Below are 14,694 nucleotides of genomic sequence, written 5' to 3'. Positions count from 1 at the left end.
AACAGATGTCCCCTATTTTTGGCTTGTTTTTTTATGAATTAGTTCAAACTGTCTGATGGTATAGCCTGGTAAACTACTATGGAGAATTACAAATCAAATGTTATAAGTACTGCAGTTGTCTTCCACATGCTTCCTAGGCAATGCCTTCAGGCTTGTACCTGACACTGTTTTGTTCTTACTGTGATTATTTAAGATTTTTTGCCCTCCTTCATTTCACTTCCTGTGATACAGTGGTTCTTCAACCCTTAGTGATTAAATATGCCTATCAGGGTGCTAACTTTTGTTTAGACCAGATGTTTTCTTAAATAATTAAGTTAATCATTTTCATTGTTGATTTTAGTACTGATGGTTTGAATTCTCAGGCATCTGGGATGATCTTATGACAGTAAAGAATATGGAAAAAGAATACTGGCCAGATGGGCCAAATTCTGTAAATTTGTGTATTTAAGTTTAGAGTCTGGAGTAAGGAAACGGTATTGTAAGTAGACTGTTAAAGTCTCACTTTATCATCTTTATCTTCTGAGAATAAGTCATCTATTACATACCCTAGGGAAGCTTAGCTTAGCTGGCAGGACTTCACTATCACGTTGCACTTCAGGATCCTGGCAGCAGGTTAGTGGAACCAGGCTGGAAGAGGTTTCTTTAAATTGAGGTAGGCTGTTGCCCTCTGAAGAGCTGATACACAAACATGCTTATTGTAAGGAGGTTTATTTATCAGGTGAGCACTTATTTTTGGCATCGGTTCTCCTGTGCAAGATTGATTCTGTCTTTCTTAGCCCTTCAGGCTGTGGTTTTTTTAGGAAAATGAAGAAAATTACTTAGGCTAAACCATCAGTAATATTTCTAATAAAAAGCTTGGGAGGTACTTTGAAATAATGAGAAATGAATTCCAGGGTTTAGAGTAAAAGGTGCTCACAGGAGCTGGTGAAACTGAGTAGTTAGCCTAGCAGATTTTTATGCGACTTGAGCATGAACCTTTTATATTTATTTGCTTTGCCAATTTAAAGACAGAGAGAGGCAGTTTGGTTAATAGGCTGATTAACTGCCTAGTGTACTTCACTGTCAAGAAAATAGTATGACTAGATAAAAAAAAAAAAATCCTAGCCACACATTTAAATAGTCAAGAAAAACGTTTCCCACCCTTTAAGATGGAGTTGTACATTTAAACTGGTTTCGGATTGTGTCCATTACTACTACATGTGCACTTCTTGGTGTTCTACTGCTGCAATTTAGCATTCAAACATTGAATTTATCTACCATCTAGAGTGGGTAGCTTAGAAGATCACATGTTCAGGAGGATGCTAAGCTTCTCCATATTCAGCAGTAATTCTGGAAAGTCACTCACTGCCACTCACGTAATAGCCCTACCTTTTGTTTTCTCTTAGATATCTCTTAGTTATCTTAGATATCTCTTAGTTATCTCTTAGTTTTAGTAAACTGAGTCTTTTATTTCACCAGTTCTTTTAAAAGTGTTCCTACAGTTGAAGAGGGATTGCTTACGTATTTCATAGGGAGCACGTTCTGGAAGAAACCAGGAGGCTGAAGGCTAAAAATGAGCAGGCAAAGAAAAAACCTGCAAAAGAATTATATTGAAAATGATTTTAAATATCATCTGATATAAGTTTAGATTATCTGCATGGCTGGAGTAGGTAGAATTTAGTATTATACAATAAAAATTTGAAGGCAACTTTCTGTTGCAATTTTACCCCTACTATTTTTATTTAGATTACTACCATGAAATAATTATTTCATGAAATAATACTGAAGTGTTAGGCATTTTTCACTAATGATTTAAATGAGATGTTCGTATTGACTAGGCATGCATTTTAGACTTTTTTAGTCTGCTCTTCCATGTCAGGAACTATGTCATTATTGAATTACATGACCACACTGCCTCTTGCTCAGCTGAATACTTTCTGGAGTTCCTGGAGGATCCTAATGAATTTAGTGAGTTTTAGATTAAGCTTTGTTGACGGCAAAGCATGGCTTTGTGTGCTTTTCCTGCAATTATGAATCTTTGCAAAAACATCCCTATTACTATAATAAGGCTAAAATAAGCTAGATTAAGTTAATTTCACTTATTAAGTGGAATTAATAACTTTAATTACTTCAGTTACTAACACAAAATCAAAGAACATGCATAATTTTATGTACACACATAAAAGTGTATTTGCAGGATTGCAAGCATTCAAGTTACCTTTAGAACCCAAAGTCAACTGCTCTTCAGGAGGTATTTGTTAACTCTGTAATCATAAACCATTGCAATTACAAATTAATTTGGATTAGTTTATGCAACCCGTTCAATAAAACCTAATGAACAGCTGACAGCCAAAGAACTCACCTGCAGTGGAAAACCCTCACTTGGGAAGTAAATACAGCCCGCAAAGGTGCTGTTCCTGGATGATCCAGGAACTAATTTGAAACAGGGTGTCAGCAACTTTCCTTCTACTACTTCTGCAGTTCAGATAGGTGCTATTAATTTAAAGCAATACAAGATACTTGAAAACCCTTTTTTGGTAACAAAAGTTTTGTCAAGACTCAGATAATCCCCTGGGAAGTACCTTTTTTTTTTTTTTTTTTTTTTTTTTTTTTTTTTTTTAACAACGTGAGAAAGCTGGTAGTCTTCATGCTATAAACAGGAAATGCCCTACTCTGTAAAGTTAAGACTTTTTTGAGTCTTGTCTTAACAGCAAAAAATGTTTATCAAACTATGTACTCGTGTACATTAATTATTTTAATTACTGCTGTACAGAATCTGATGATGGGAATTCAATAGCAGCTGCAATTGTAGGCAATTTTTTTATAAATAATTTGCATTTTTAAACATTGTGATATGAAATAAGTATTTATACACGGTATAGATGCCTCATGTAAGTTTGTTCTCAAGAAACTCAATTGAAGATTCTCCATTGCTTGAAATGAGGAGTATTAGAATATGTGGGCTAGGTGGTCACAGTGTTTTGCCCCTTTGATCAGAAGGCCAAAGTAACCTCTCCTTAAAAAAGGGTGTGTGTGTGTTTAGGCTCAGATTCATCTAAATGCTAACTAAATAACACGCAAAGAAAAACTGAATTTAGACTATTAAGAGAGCCAGGTAAAAATCTACTGGTTCCACTGATATTTATGGGAGTCTAGGTCTTTGATTCATGGAGTCAGGGTTTCATTAAATGTAAGAGTTTTGTTTTGAGGAGGACGTAAATTTAATATTCTCATGAACTTTAGATAAAAAATGCTGCTGTATAGTTACATATTTTCAGATATAGAATAAAAACAATCAGTTAATTAAAAATGGTTCTTAATGACCTGTTGATATAATTTCTTGTTGTTTAGGTTTAAATTTGAAGAAGAACACAGCCCAAAACCTAATAGCCTGTTTTGTGTGAAAATACGGTGTGTTTGTCTTGATTTTGGAACAAAATGTTGAGAGAATGAGAACAGTAAAATTCCTTTCTGCTGTCCCATTTCTGTACACCATGGGTCACAACCTATGACAAGGAAGAAAGTCACAGATAAAAAGTAAAAGTGAGTACCAAGCGAGTATCCCTTTATTTATTTAGGATATGAATTACTGTGTAACTGAAGAAAGTGCTGCATATCATACTGTCTCATGATTTTAATAAGGATGTCTGGACTCCTCATTTTTTATAGTGTTTTCAGGCCATCCAATTTCCCTTTTAGTGGTGATACATAAAACTCATGACAGGAACTTCAACAGGAATGTAGAACGTAACCAGCTTTGTGTCTTTGTCATGTAAGCATTTTCTAAGAACACAGAGGACATTGGAAAGATTGAGGAGAAGCATCATTAGCGATTTTAGACACGAGTGTATCTAGTTGACTTGGGAAATGGAAACCTGACATTCCTGTCTGATTTCTTGATTTATGAATATCCAAGATATTAAAAAAAATTGAACTTACTATTGATGTGAAGATGGCTAACCTTTGCTGTGACTTTTTATGAATCTATACAATTGTATAACACAATTATTAACCATTTCCACTTGAATTCAGTTCTGACTTTAATTTTATGATTGTTCCTCCCTGTTTGGTGGCTTAGACTTTTTCTGTTTTTTGGTGAGTTTGAATATGCAATATTGAAGATGTGGAAAAGTGTAACATTTTTTAATTGTTTGTTTTCTGTAACTAAGTAGTCTTCCTTTTGTATCTGCATCCTGTGCAGAAATTACTCTGAGTATTTATTCTAAATAATTATTTGTACCTCAGTTATTGAACAAAACAAACAAGGCTGCCAACAACATGTTTTACAGGATGTGGACATTGATTTATTTAAAATGCTTTCTAGCATAGATTGCAAGGCACTGTACTATAATTTAAGTGTGCTTCTGTGTGGTTACTCAGGAAGCTGTTAATAAAAAAAGAAAGAAAAAAAAGTAATTTTACTGATACCTGCGGGAAAATCTAGAATAGTGGTCATTCATATTAAATTTTTATCAACTTTATGAGGTTTTTGTCATCTTGACACATTTATGGAGCTGTTAAATTTTAGCTGCCTGGGGGATATAATGTACTTGATGTGACCCCACATATTAAGTCGGGACCATACAAGTAACTCTGATGACATATCATTCAAAAATAAAACAGAGCCAAGTCTTTCTTTCTAGAGGAAGGACATAGCTGAAAGAGAACTAGGTAGAAAAACAGGTATTGTGATCTATATCAAAAAGAGACTTGAAAAGGCAAAGAACGAAAATTATACAGACATTTAATCTGATACCTCACAAAACTTCTCCTATGGTCAATCATGGGTGATAAAATAGGATATATGACTCATTCCACAGTAGCCTAAAATACTTTCTGTGATTCTGACATACAACCTGAGTGGGCAGATACACAGGGTTGATTTTTACATTTCGGTGTTACATACTTTATAGAAGCTGTGTTTCTGGATATAGATATGCAAGTGAACATAAAGAAGCTGTGCTGAGGCATTATATTATCACTCTCTTGCCATCACTTTGCTTCAGAATACGCATGATCATTAAGTTGGATCAGATCCAGTTTAGCAATAGTTAATTTGGGTGGACTGAATGCAAAACTTTTTTGAAGTCTGATTTATTTACTTTGACATAACATCCCATTATTTCAAAGCAAGAGAGTGTGAGTGTACATTGTTGTTCACAGAGATCAAACTTAGAATTATAGGGTAGAATGATTAGGATTCTGTATCACCGATCAGAAAGGTTTTGAGCACACCAGCAATCAGTTCATCATCAAGAAAGTAGATATCTTTCTCTTTACATCTCTGAGCTTTGTACTTTATTCTTAACAATCACTTGCAGAAAACAGCTCTGTACCATTTTCAAAAAATGACTTTGTCTGTGCTTACACCTTCATATTCTATAGAACATATGGGATTTTTGGCAAAGATTTTAGATCAGAAAGAAACACTTCATCTCTAAACATTCATTTGTTTAAAAAGTTGTTTAACACAGAATTTTTATTTAGATTCAGAGTAACATGCACAGTAATACAAGCAATTTTCTTATCACTTCTGATTTTTTTTTCTGATGTATTATAACAACCTAGAATGGCTGTAGGTATGAAATTTTAGGGTTAATTTATTGGCTTTATTTTTACCAGACTTTTTATTTGCTCTGTGGTAGGTCATATTCCCTCTTCTGTCAGCAAAACGCATTCTGTGTTTCACAGCCAAACTCCTCCTGTTGTTACTGGACATTGTCTGCATGGTCACGCACGTATCGCACAAAGTCTCGGTAGGAAACGTTGATTATATAGCTTTTTTATTTCATTTAGGGAAATGTAATGGTGACAATTCCCACTTCTAAACATGGTACTTGTTTAGTATTTGTTGAATTGGGTCATGACCATGCAATGATTCATATCTCATGATTTTCAGTGTCTGAAGTCCTTTTTACATTTTGTTTTCTGTAAAGCTGCCAACACCCTGATGGTTCTCTGACTATTAGTGCTCTGAACCTACTTATCTGCCTAGCCACGCTGGTAAAGAAGTTTTCTGATGTGTATGTTCTGGTGAGCATTCCCTACAAATTGCTTCTGCCCAAGTGAGAAGTACTGTGATTATAGCCTCTTCTTAAGTATTTTAGTATGTTGGTTCTCCAACTGGAGCAATTCAAAGACCTGTGAAAACATTTATGAGAGTTAATCAGTTTCCTTCCCTATGCTGGGGCAGAGAATCTAGCACTCTCAATTCTTATGCCTTTTTTTCACGATCATTACTGTTCCTAATGAATAGAAATACTCACAAATTATGGAGGCCACTTGAAGGCTTGTTCCAAACAGGAGTGCTGGATCGTGTAGGAAATAGACTCTCCAGAACTTAAAGGAAGAAAAGAATGAGCTAAATACATTTAAGCAATAGAAAACAAGTGTAATAGACGTTTCGGAGCTAAATATGTCTTTGCTATTTCAGTTAGTTGTATTTTAAAAATTCTCCATATAGTCCCAACATCCTCTAACATAATGTCTTTTCTGTGTCCGGAGAATGCTGAAGATAACCAGCTACAACTAATGGTAAAGTAGCCACGAGATTTTCTTATTAGAGTAATTTTTTTGTGCTAAACAGGCAAGAGACAGACAAGTTCCACAAATCTATTTTAGTCCATGAGTCTTCTTGGTAGGTTGTAAATTACAGCATCTAAAATTTTTCATCTCACTGACAAATAAAGCTGAAAACAAAGGTATTGATATTACCATGTCAAAGATATGTATGCACTCTTGTGCATATATTACATATATAGCAAGTTTCTGTCACTTATGTGGCTATATTAAAAACTTAGAAAATCACCAGAAAAAGCAGTCAATATCATTTTTTATACTAATAAAAGTCTTCAAAACCTATGTTATGTATGAATCTAACGTCAACAATTTAATTTGGCTACTTTTATTTTTATTCTGTTAGTCTGCAAGTAGTAACAGACCACTGTTACTTTGTACTTAAGACTTACCCTAATAAAAAGGTAAAGAAGTTTACCATGTTTTATATTCCATTTCTGACAAGGTGTATAGATGTTGGTATCAAATATTTTAGAAAATGAGGCTAAGGATTTGCATTTTTACCTACTTACTCATGGTTCTTTGGAAAAGAAGTCCTCTGTGCTTCCAGCTAGCAGGGAACAATTGGGGGGAACAATTCTATCAGCACTCAGTTCAGATGCCAATTTGGGTTGGAGCTGGGGCTTGGTATTCGCGTGTGTGAGATGATTATGTTACCATGCCAAAAAAATTCTTATGAGATACTGAAAAATGACTGTTCTGAGCAAAAATAAACTGGAACAAGTTTATCTATAATCTGATCTTTTGACAATTATATTAGTAAGAGCTGCTGGTTCCGAGATTCATACAGGGTTCAATCTATGCTGAAATTTATCCATTAGTTATTTCAATATTTTCCAGTCCATGATCCTGCTATTTATCAACAGCCAGACAAGATGAGCGTTCTTACTCAAGTAGATAAAGTATTTCATTACAATTTCTATTATCATAGAAATAGAGAAAAATTACTCTGATCCAAAAACTATGTCAAAATATTTAAATCTAATTTGCATGAGTTGAAATATTTATCTCATTCATCTGATTTGGGTCTATTTTTAAAGCAGATGCTTTGAAATCATCTTGTGTTTTTTAAACAAGCTATTCCATCAGAGTATTCTTTATTTGCAGGATGTTTTATTTCAGCTACTAACCTGTTATCTTAGCTCTTTTCCATAGCTACCTAATGGTACTACAGGTATGTCACAATCAAACTTCTTTTGTTGCAAAGCTCTACAGACACAATAGAAAAGATTTTGGAAGTTGGATTTCTAACAAGTGTGTTTTGGAAAATGACCAATGTGGTTTGATTTTTAGAAATCATCCACTACGTGTATTATCATGTTCTTAGCACCTCTCATATTTTATTTCAGAAATTAGCAGGAGAACAACTTAATAAAACTATTTTTGAATAATTGTTATTAAATAATGGACTTTTAAAAAAATCTACTGGCATTAACTCTTTACAGAATTTCAGCCTAATTTCATACTTGCTTAGTAATTCACAGATTAATTTCAATTTTTTTCCAAAATGTTGGCTGCATTTCAGTTAACCTGAATTATAATAAAGCTTACTTTCTAAAAATTGTGGTGGAGGTAGCTAAACTGGGGGAACAAAGGAAAAAGAAAAAGCCTTTCTAGAATTGTATGTGAACGCATCTTGGAACCTGTTGTAAAGAAATGAATAACAGGCCTTCCCCTCTTTCTTCGGTATACTATATATTTATACTGATTATAATATAAAACTTTGGGCTCAAGCCAGTCCCTGGTGAAACTGAAATGTTGTAACTCAATGAAGGGGGAAGAAAATTTACACAACATTTGGCATGATCACACCACCACTTAATTATAAGGTGCTAGGGAGGTCTGGCAACTCACTGATCGATTTTATTGGCTCAAGCAATATTATAGTGAAGAAATGATAGTGAACATCCCCCTATACATTCAAACAATAATTCTGTCATCTCAGAATACTGGATCCAAGTATAATGTTATGAAGACTTGAGACTGTTGTTGAATATTGAGATTACTCAAGTTCTTCCTTTAATGTTGATAAAGCTACCTGCACGGTTCTTCTGCGTATTGAATGAAAACACATTCCTAGTGTAGTATCAGAGACTCAAAATAGAAAGGAATGAACTATCAGGAACTACCAACCACCTTTACTGAAGGTCTGAGCTGAAATAATTAGTTGCAATATTTGCAGTGCGAGAACTATGTTGGACAACATGATGGAGGTAGATGTGTGTTGTGATTTTTTGGGGGTCTGGTTTTATGATTTTAAATTCTTCCAGTGAAATTCAGAGGAGATTAATTTTGTGATGAACAAAGCCAGTGCTCCTCTAGTAAATCCTTGAAAACAGTTTTTCTGCTTTTTTATGGGATGAAAGGATGAGAATGTTTCTCTTCTAGAATGCAAATTTTTAGCCAGTTCAAAATTTCAGCTTCACAGAGACATACTGATTAGAAACTTTCCCTTCTCATTCAGAAGTGGTCATACAAAAATTTGGATGCTTCTGCTAACCATGAAAGGAGCTCAGAAGCCTGTTTTACAGGTGACTCAAATTTTTGAAATAAACCCTAGCAGTTTCCTTTACAAATATGTAAGCAGAATATTTGATAACCTTATTTTCACTATTTTTAAGTTACAGTATAATTCTTGCTCTTTTTTTTTTTTTTTTTTTAATAATAATTAACAGTCAAGCAGCAATTCCAGGCCCACAACCAAGTAATAAGTATCCTCCTTGACTTACTCTGGTTGGGACCTAGGAGGAAAAGAATTTGTTACAAAGGGAAAACAGGTCTTGATTTATTTGAAGGGGGAAATGGCCTCTTCAGGTAAAAGAAGAAAAGCTACAAATGCTTCAGCTTTTACAACAGTGTCTTGATATCAGTGACAAATACCATGATAAATTGAGTTATTGTAGTGGACTTTCCGACTGCTAAGCAAAGAAGAGTATTGATCATTTTAGGTGGAAAAATGCAAGTTAACGTAGGAAAGAAACAACAAAGAGAGACTTTTATCACTAGGATATTGCAGAATGAGCAATAAAGATTAATGGAAAGAAAAAGACCATATGATGGTTTGCTGTATGAATGTCACTCTGAGAATACAGATCAGTCTAAGAAAACTCAGAAGAAATCTCTCTCTGACGTACTCTTTGCATTGTTTAAACTATTCCTGATCATAAAACAAGAGGTTTTTTTGTTTTTCTTTTGTTTTTTTTAACGGTGATGTGAAGTGGTAATTTGTGTGGATTTGAGCCTGCTAATATCCTGCAATAACTAACTTTTGGTAGAGGGTATGAGTCAGCAGCTGACAAAATTGTGTGAAATTCCAGAGGATGAGTCTTATTTTTGGTTAATTTCAGGGTGTGTGCTTGAGAACTGTGCAAAAAAGTCACTAGAGCACATAATTTTGTTTTCAAAATTCATCTCAACAACGTAGCAAAAACTTGTTTTTATCTGCAAAACAGTTAGACACTCCTGTCCGCAAAGCTGCTTAAAGCATGCATAAGGAGCAGTGCCAAAGTAGAGCCAGTATCTGACGCTCTGAGCAGGAAAAGAGCTTTACTGACCTGAGGAAGTGTTGAAGTGCATGCAATCATTTTCCTTCCCTTACTCGTTTTAAGAAAAAAGCACGTATTAGAATAGCATTGACCTCATGGTAAATGAAGGATAAGTACAGTCACAAAATTCAATTTCAAAATTGCTACAGTCCATTACAGGTCATTCATTCTGGTGAATAAACCACAAAGCTAAAGTTTCATAACTGGTATTTTTTCCACTTCTGCAGAATTCATGCTAAGGATTGTAATTTTAATAGGTGCTTGCTGTACCCAGTAACGAGTCACAAGCCCTCGAGCATTTGCTGCCGGTTTTGGATGCTCAGCACCGTGCTGAGTGTCTTTGCAGTTTCATTCTCTGTCTAATTCTGGACCCGTCATCATCTTGCTCTTAAATTAGGCTGATATGATTCTGGAGCACCTGCTCAAATCGATGAGAGTATGTCAGGTTTTGGTCTTAATCTGTCTCCGAAGCAAGTAGAAGAACTTCCATGCAACTTGGTCATCCAAGATTAGGCTCAGAGTCTCGGTGGAGCATAAAGTTCAGTCCCAGAGGTGTTTCTTTGTCATCTAGTCAGAATGCTTCATACTTTTGATTGGAGAAATGTTGGTAAACAGGTTAATCTGTAATGTGTTTGTGAATCTGTAGATGGATAAATTTTCATTTTGAAAACAAAAGAAAAAAGGTCCCCTGTAGGAACTTGTGTTTTTCCCAGGCAATGATAGTATTCTGCAAGAAACGGCATTAATTTCAGACTGTTTTATTACATATGAAATGCTTCAGGTTTATAAAACAGAATAAAATGAACTATCAAATAGTTTCCATGTTGCGTTTGGAATCCCCAAAAGATCAGTTTTGGCATACCACTCAAAGATTCGCATGGGTGTAATAAAAAAGGCATGTTTAAATGATAAATACAGCAACATGTATTTCCTAAAAAGCAAAATTATCCAGACTTAGGGGATGTGGAATGAGGGGCCTGGAAACATGAAAGTTTTTGTCCTACTCATTAATTTGTTTTTCCACTTTTAAGTCATGCAAAAAATATTTCTTTTGAAGGAGCACTGGCAAAAAGAAAGCTCATCACGTTTTAACATACCTTTTCCTCACAGAAAAAATGTAACTGCAATCCGAAGCAATTAAGGTTAATAGTATATGTAAAAGGGAATTCCCTTTTCCAGGATACTTTCTAGTTAATATTTTGTTTCAATGACTTTCGAATAACAAGTCTGTCAGATGCAGAGCTTTTAAGAATTGATTTTCTGCACTTCCGAAGTTAAGCTGAAGTTTCGTAATTGTTAAAGAGCCATTTGTCACATTTTAATAAATAGTTGACCGATGACATATGCTGTCCCTGACACTGAAGAATCACTGTTTCTTTTCCCTGAAAGAAGGAAAGATCTATCTGTTCCACAGCAGAAGGAAGATAAATTATAGACTGACAGTCGGCTTTGGGTGAATGCGAACCTGGGGCTTGATTCTTTCACGCCAGCTGAATTATTACTCTGCTTCCAATTAGTAAGGCAAAATCTGAATTTTACTTCTCCCATGCAGTCCTGTAGGCATGATGCTGCCTACAGACTCTGGTGTTTACCCCGTCCTGCAGTGGCTTGGCACTGTACCTGAGGAGACAGCGCAGGCTGGTGGCCGTAGCCCTGGTGAATTCTGAATGCAGGAGCTTGATAGAGCAGCCCTGCAGAGGGGCAGATTGCTGTCAAAAACCTGGGTTTGGGAGATCTGTGAAGCGGCAGTGTTTAGAAGTTTCAGAGTAGTCTGCAGAGACATCCAGTGACATATGGGGAAATATGTTAGATCCCCTCGGATCATTTCCTAGCCTCATTGACTGCTGACAGTCAGGCGTTTTATAGAAGCCATGGCTCATTATATGAGATTTCACTGTGGTTATGACCAGTGAGTCTTGCACTCTGTGAAACAGAGCATTCAGTCCTTCCACCGAGCACACTCTGCTTCTTCCCATCCTTCACCTGAATTGCCTAGAATGGCTGGTTAAACAGTGGAACAATTATTTAAGTCCCAGCAGCAACAATAGAGAATATATTGAAAAGAAAACAAGTGAGCAAACAAATGACTATCCTGATTGTATCTATCTCAAAATATTTCTAGTTACAGATCTAGACCAGAGTATGCAGAGATAGGAGACATGAGAATGAGTTACTCTGTCTCTGCAAGTGAGGTTGTATGGCAAGGTCTGGGGTTTTCTGTACTCTGAAAAATACACAGAACACTTCAACTCCTTTTGTTGTGGAGAAGATGTGATGCATGCTTGAGGGAAAAGATAGATTATTAAGAACTGAAGAGGCTGCCCATATGAGGTCAGCCCAAGATAGCCAAACATCCCATCTCTGGCAGACATGAGAAGGGGATACCTGCACAAAGGCAAGAGACTCTGCTGAATTCCCAGCCACACACATTCCAACCTGCAACAGTTCGTGCCTCAGGAAGTCCTTTAAAGGTCTTGCATCATTCAATTGTTTTTTGAACTCACCTAAAATCTTAGTATCCACTGCATCTGACAGCAGGTGGTTCAGCAGCTTGTGTAAGCTTGTGAAGGTTCAGTTAAACTGTAGAGAAAAAATCTTTTTGCTTTTTATCTAAATTCTTACTTAATTTGTTCCTCTATACTTCCTGGAAAAGACTTAATTATCAGTCCTCTTCATTTTTTTGTGATATAATTTATAGTCACTGATCTTACTTTCCCTTCAACTGTCTGTTTTCCAAACCGAGGAATACCAGTGTTCTTAAGTCATGCCTATTGCTTTTCTATGCATTTTTCCCAGTTCTTTTGTATACTTTCTGGTTGGAGCCTGACTGCATACACCTGGGCATCATACATTCCTATAACAGCATAACAATGTTTTCTGTTTTGTTCTTTTCCTGATTTTTTTTATATTTGATTAGCTTTTTTCATTGCTTCTGAGTTTTGAGCTGATGTAGTGAAAATCCCAAGATACCATTCCTGAGAAAGCATAGTCAAGTATAGAGTCTATTGTTTTGTATGTGAAATTCATTCTTTCTTTATGTGCATCGCTTTATCTTTCTACATGTAATTTCAACTGCTATTTTATTGCACAATCACTCAGCCTTTTAAATTCTTTCTTAAATTGGCTCCTATCCTTACCATCCTGAATAACTTCATATCATGAAGAAACTTCCATACTTCAATTTTCTAGACAATTTGTGAGTATCTTGAACTGTGTACTAGTACAGATCCTGAAGAATTCACTGGTGATTTTTTTCTGATTTTGACTAGCTAGTCATTCTTGAAGAACCTTCCCTCTTAATAGAGAGCCTGGGAAGGAACCTTCTTGAATACCTCCCAGATAGACAGTTGAGTCTTCCTTCTTCTTATGCTACTTCATAATCAGGAGATCTGGAAGTACTGTTTTCCTAACAAAATCCAACCAAAGCCTGATCTGGTATGTTGAAACCAATAAAGGAGAAGAGTTTCTTTTTCTCCCCCCCCCCAATATATATATATATATATATTTGTGGTAAAATTAATCTAGATTTAGTTACTCTTAAAATAACATAATTTATTTCCCAGCTATTCGGTTGTTTGCAAAACATATGGCACTAGAGCCTGTATATTAGAGCCTGTATATATATGGTTACTTGCACTCTCTTCCTTTTACAGTTTTGCTTAGGATTCCAGCCAGAAAGTAGCAACTGGAAGGCATTTGTCCCTGATCATTATATATCATAAGACATGCCAGAATGCTGACCAAAATGATATGCGCTCTACTTAATGTATTACTTCTGTGCTTAAAAGCAAAAGGAATGATTGATAAAATTAAGTGACCTTGCCAGTTTTTGAAGTTGAATTCCTTCTCACTTATTCATTCATTCTGTTCTTTGCGGAGTCTTTGTGGAGTCTTTATTATTTGCAGCTCAGAAGGTGGGCCCAAATTCTGCCCTTTGCAATTGGAGTCAACAAGTATTGGACTGAATCCAGCATGTGAAAGACAAGAATAATGTTATATTTCTTAAAGAATATCTGTAATACATGGTACTCTACAGATGGCTGGAGAAATGTAATCTAAACACCAGTAACAAAATAAGATACTTGTTCTCAGTCAGATTTGAAGAGGGACAACTTTTTTGCAAGGCTGATTTAACATATTTTGAAAGCCATTTTCTTTATTCCCTTGGTAGTTACTTTGGTTATTATGTATGTGTGTGTTTTAATAAGAGCTGCATTTTGAAATCAGCTCCTCCTTAGATCTAATCTGGGAATAAAGCATTAATGCCAAGTTTATGATATCTTACTGTGTTGCTATGGAAGTGATATTAGCAATATTAGAAATTCAGCAAAGTGGGCTGAGCAGTAGTAGAATGTGATAGAAACTAAAAGTGTGGATGTGATAGAGGAAGCTTTAATTTCAGCACAAATATCTGGTTCTCTGGAAAAGCATTGGAGAAATGAGGACAGTGTATCAAAGGAAAGTAAGTATATCTAGATATTATGGTTTATCGTGATGAGGAGTATAGAAAGTAAAAGTAGAAAGTTCTTAATTGTCAATATATTTTGAGAAAAATAGATTTAAAGGTTAAAATCTCTGCTCATTAACCTTATTA

This window comes from Rhea americana, unplaced genomic scaffold (genome assembly GCF_003343005.1).
Source record: "Rhea americana isolate MKP2758 unplaced genomic scaffold, rheAme1 scaffold_60, whole genome shotgun sequence".
NCBI lineage: Eukaryota > Metazoa > Chordata > Aves > Rheiformes > Rheidae > Rhea > Rhea americana.
This window is presented reverse-complemented; position numbering follows the sequence as displayed.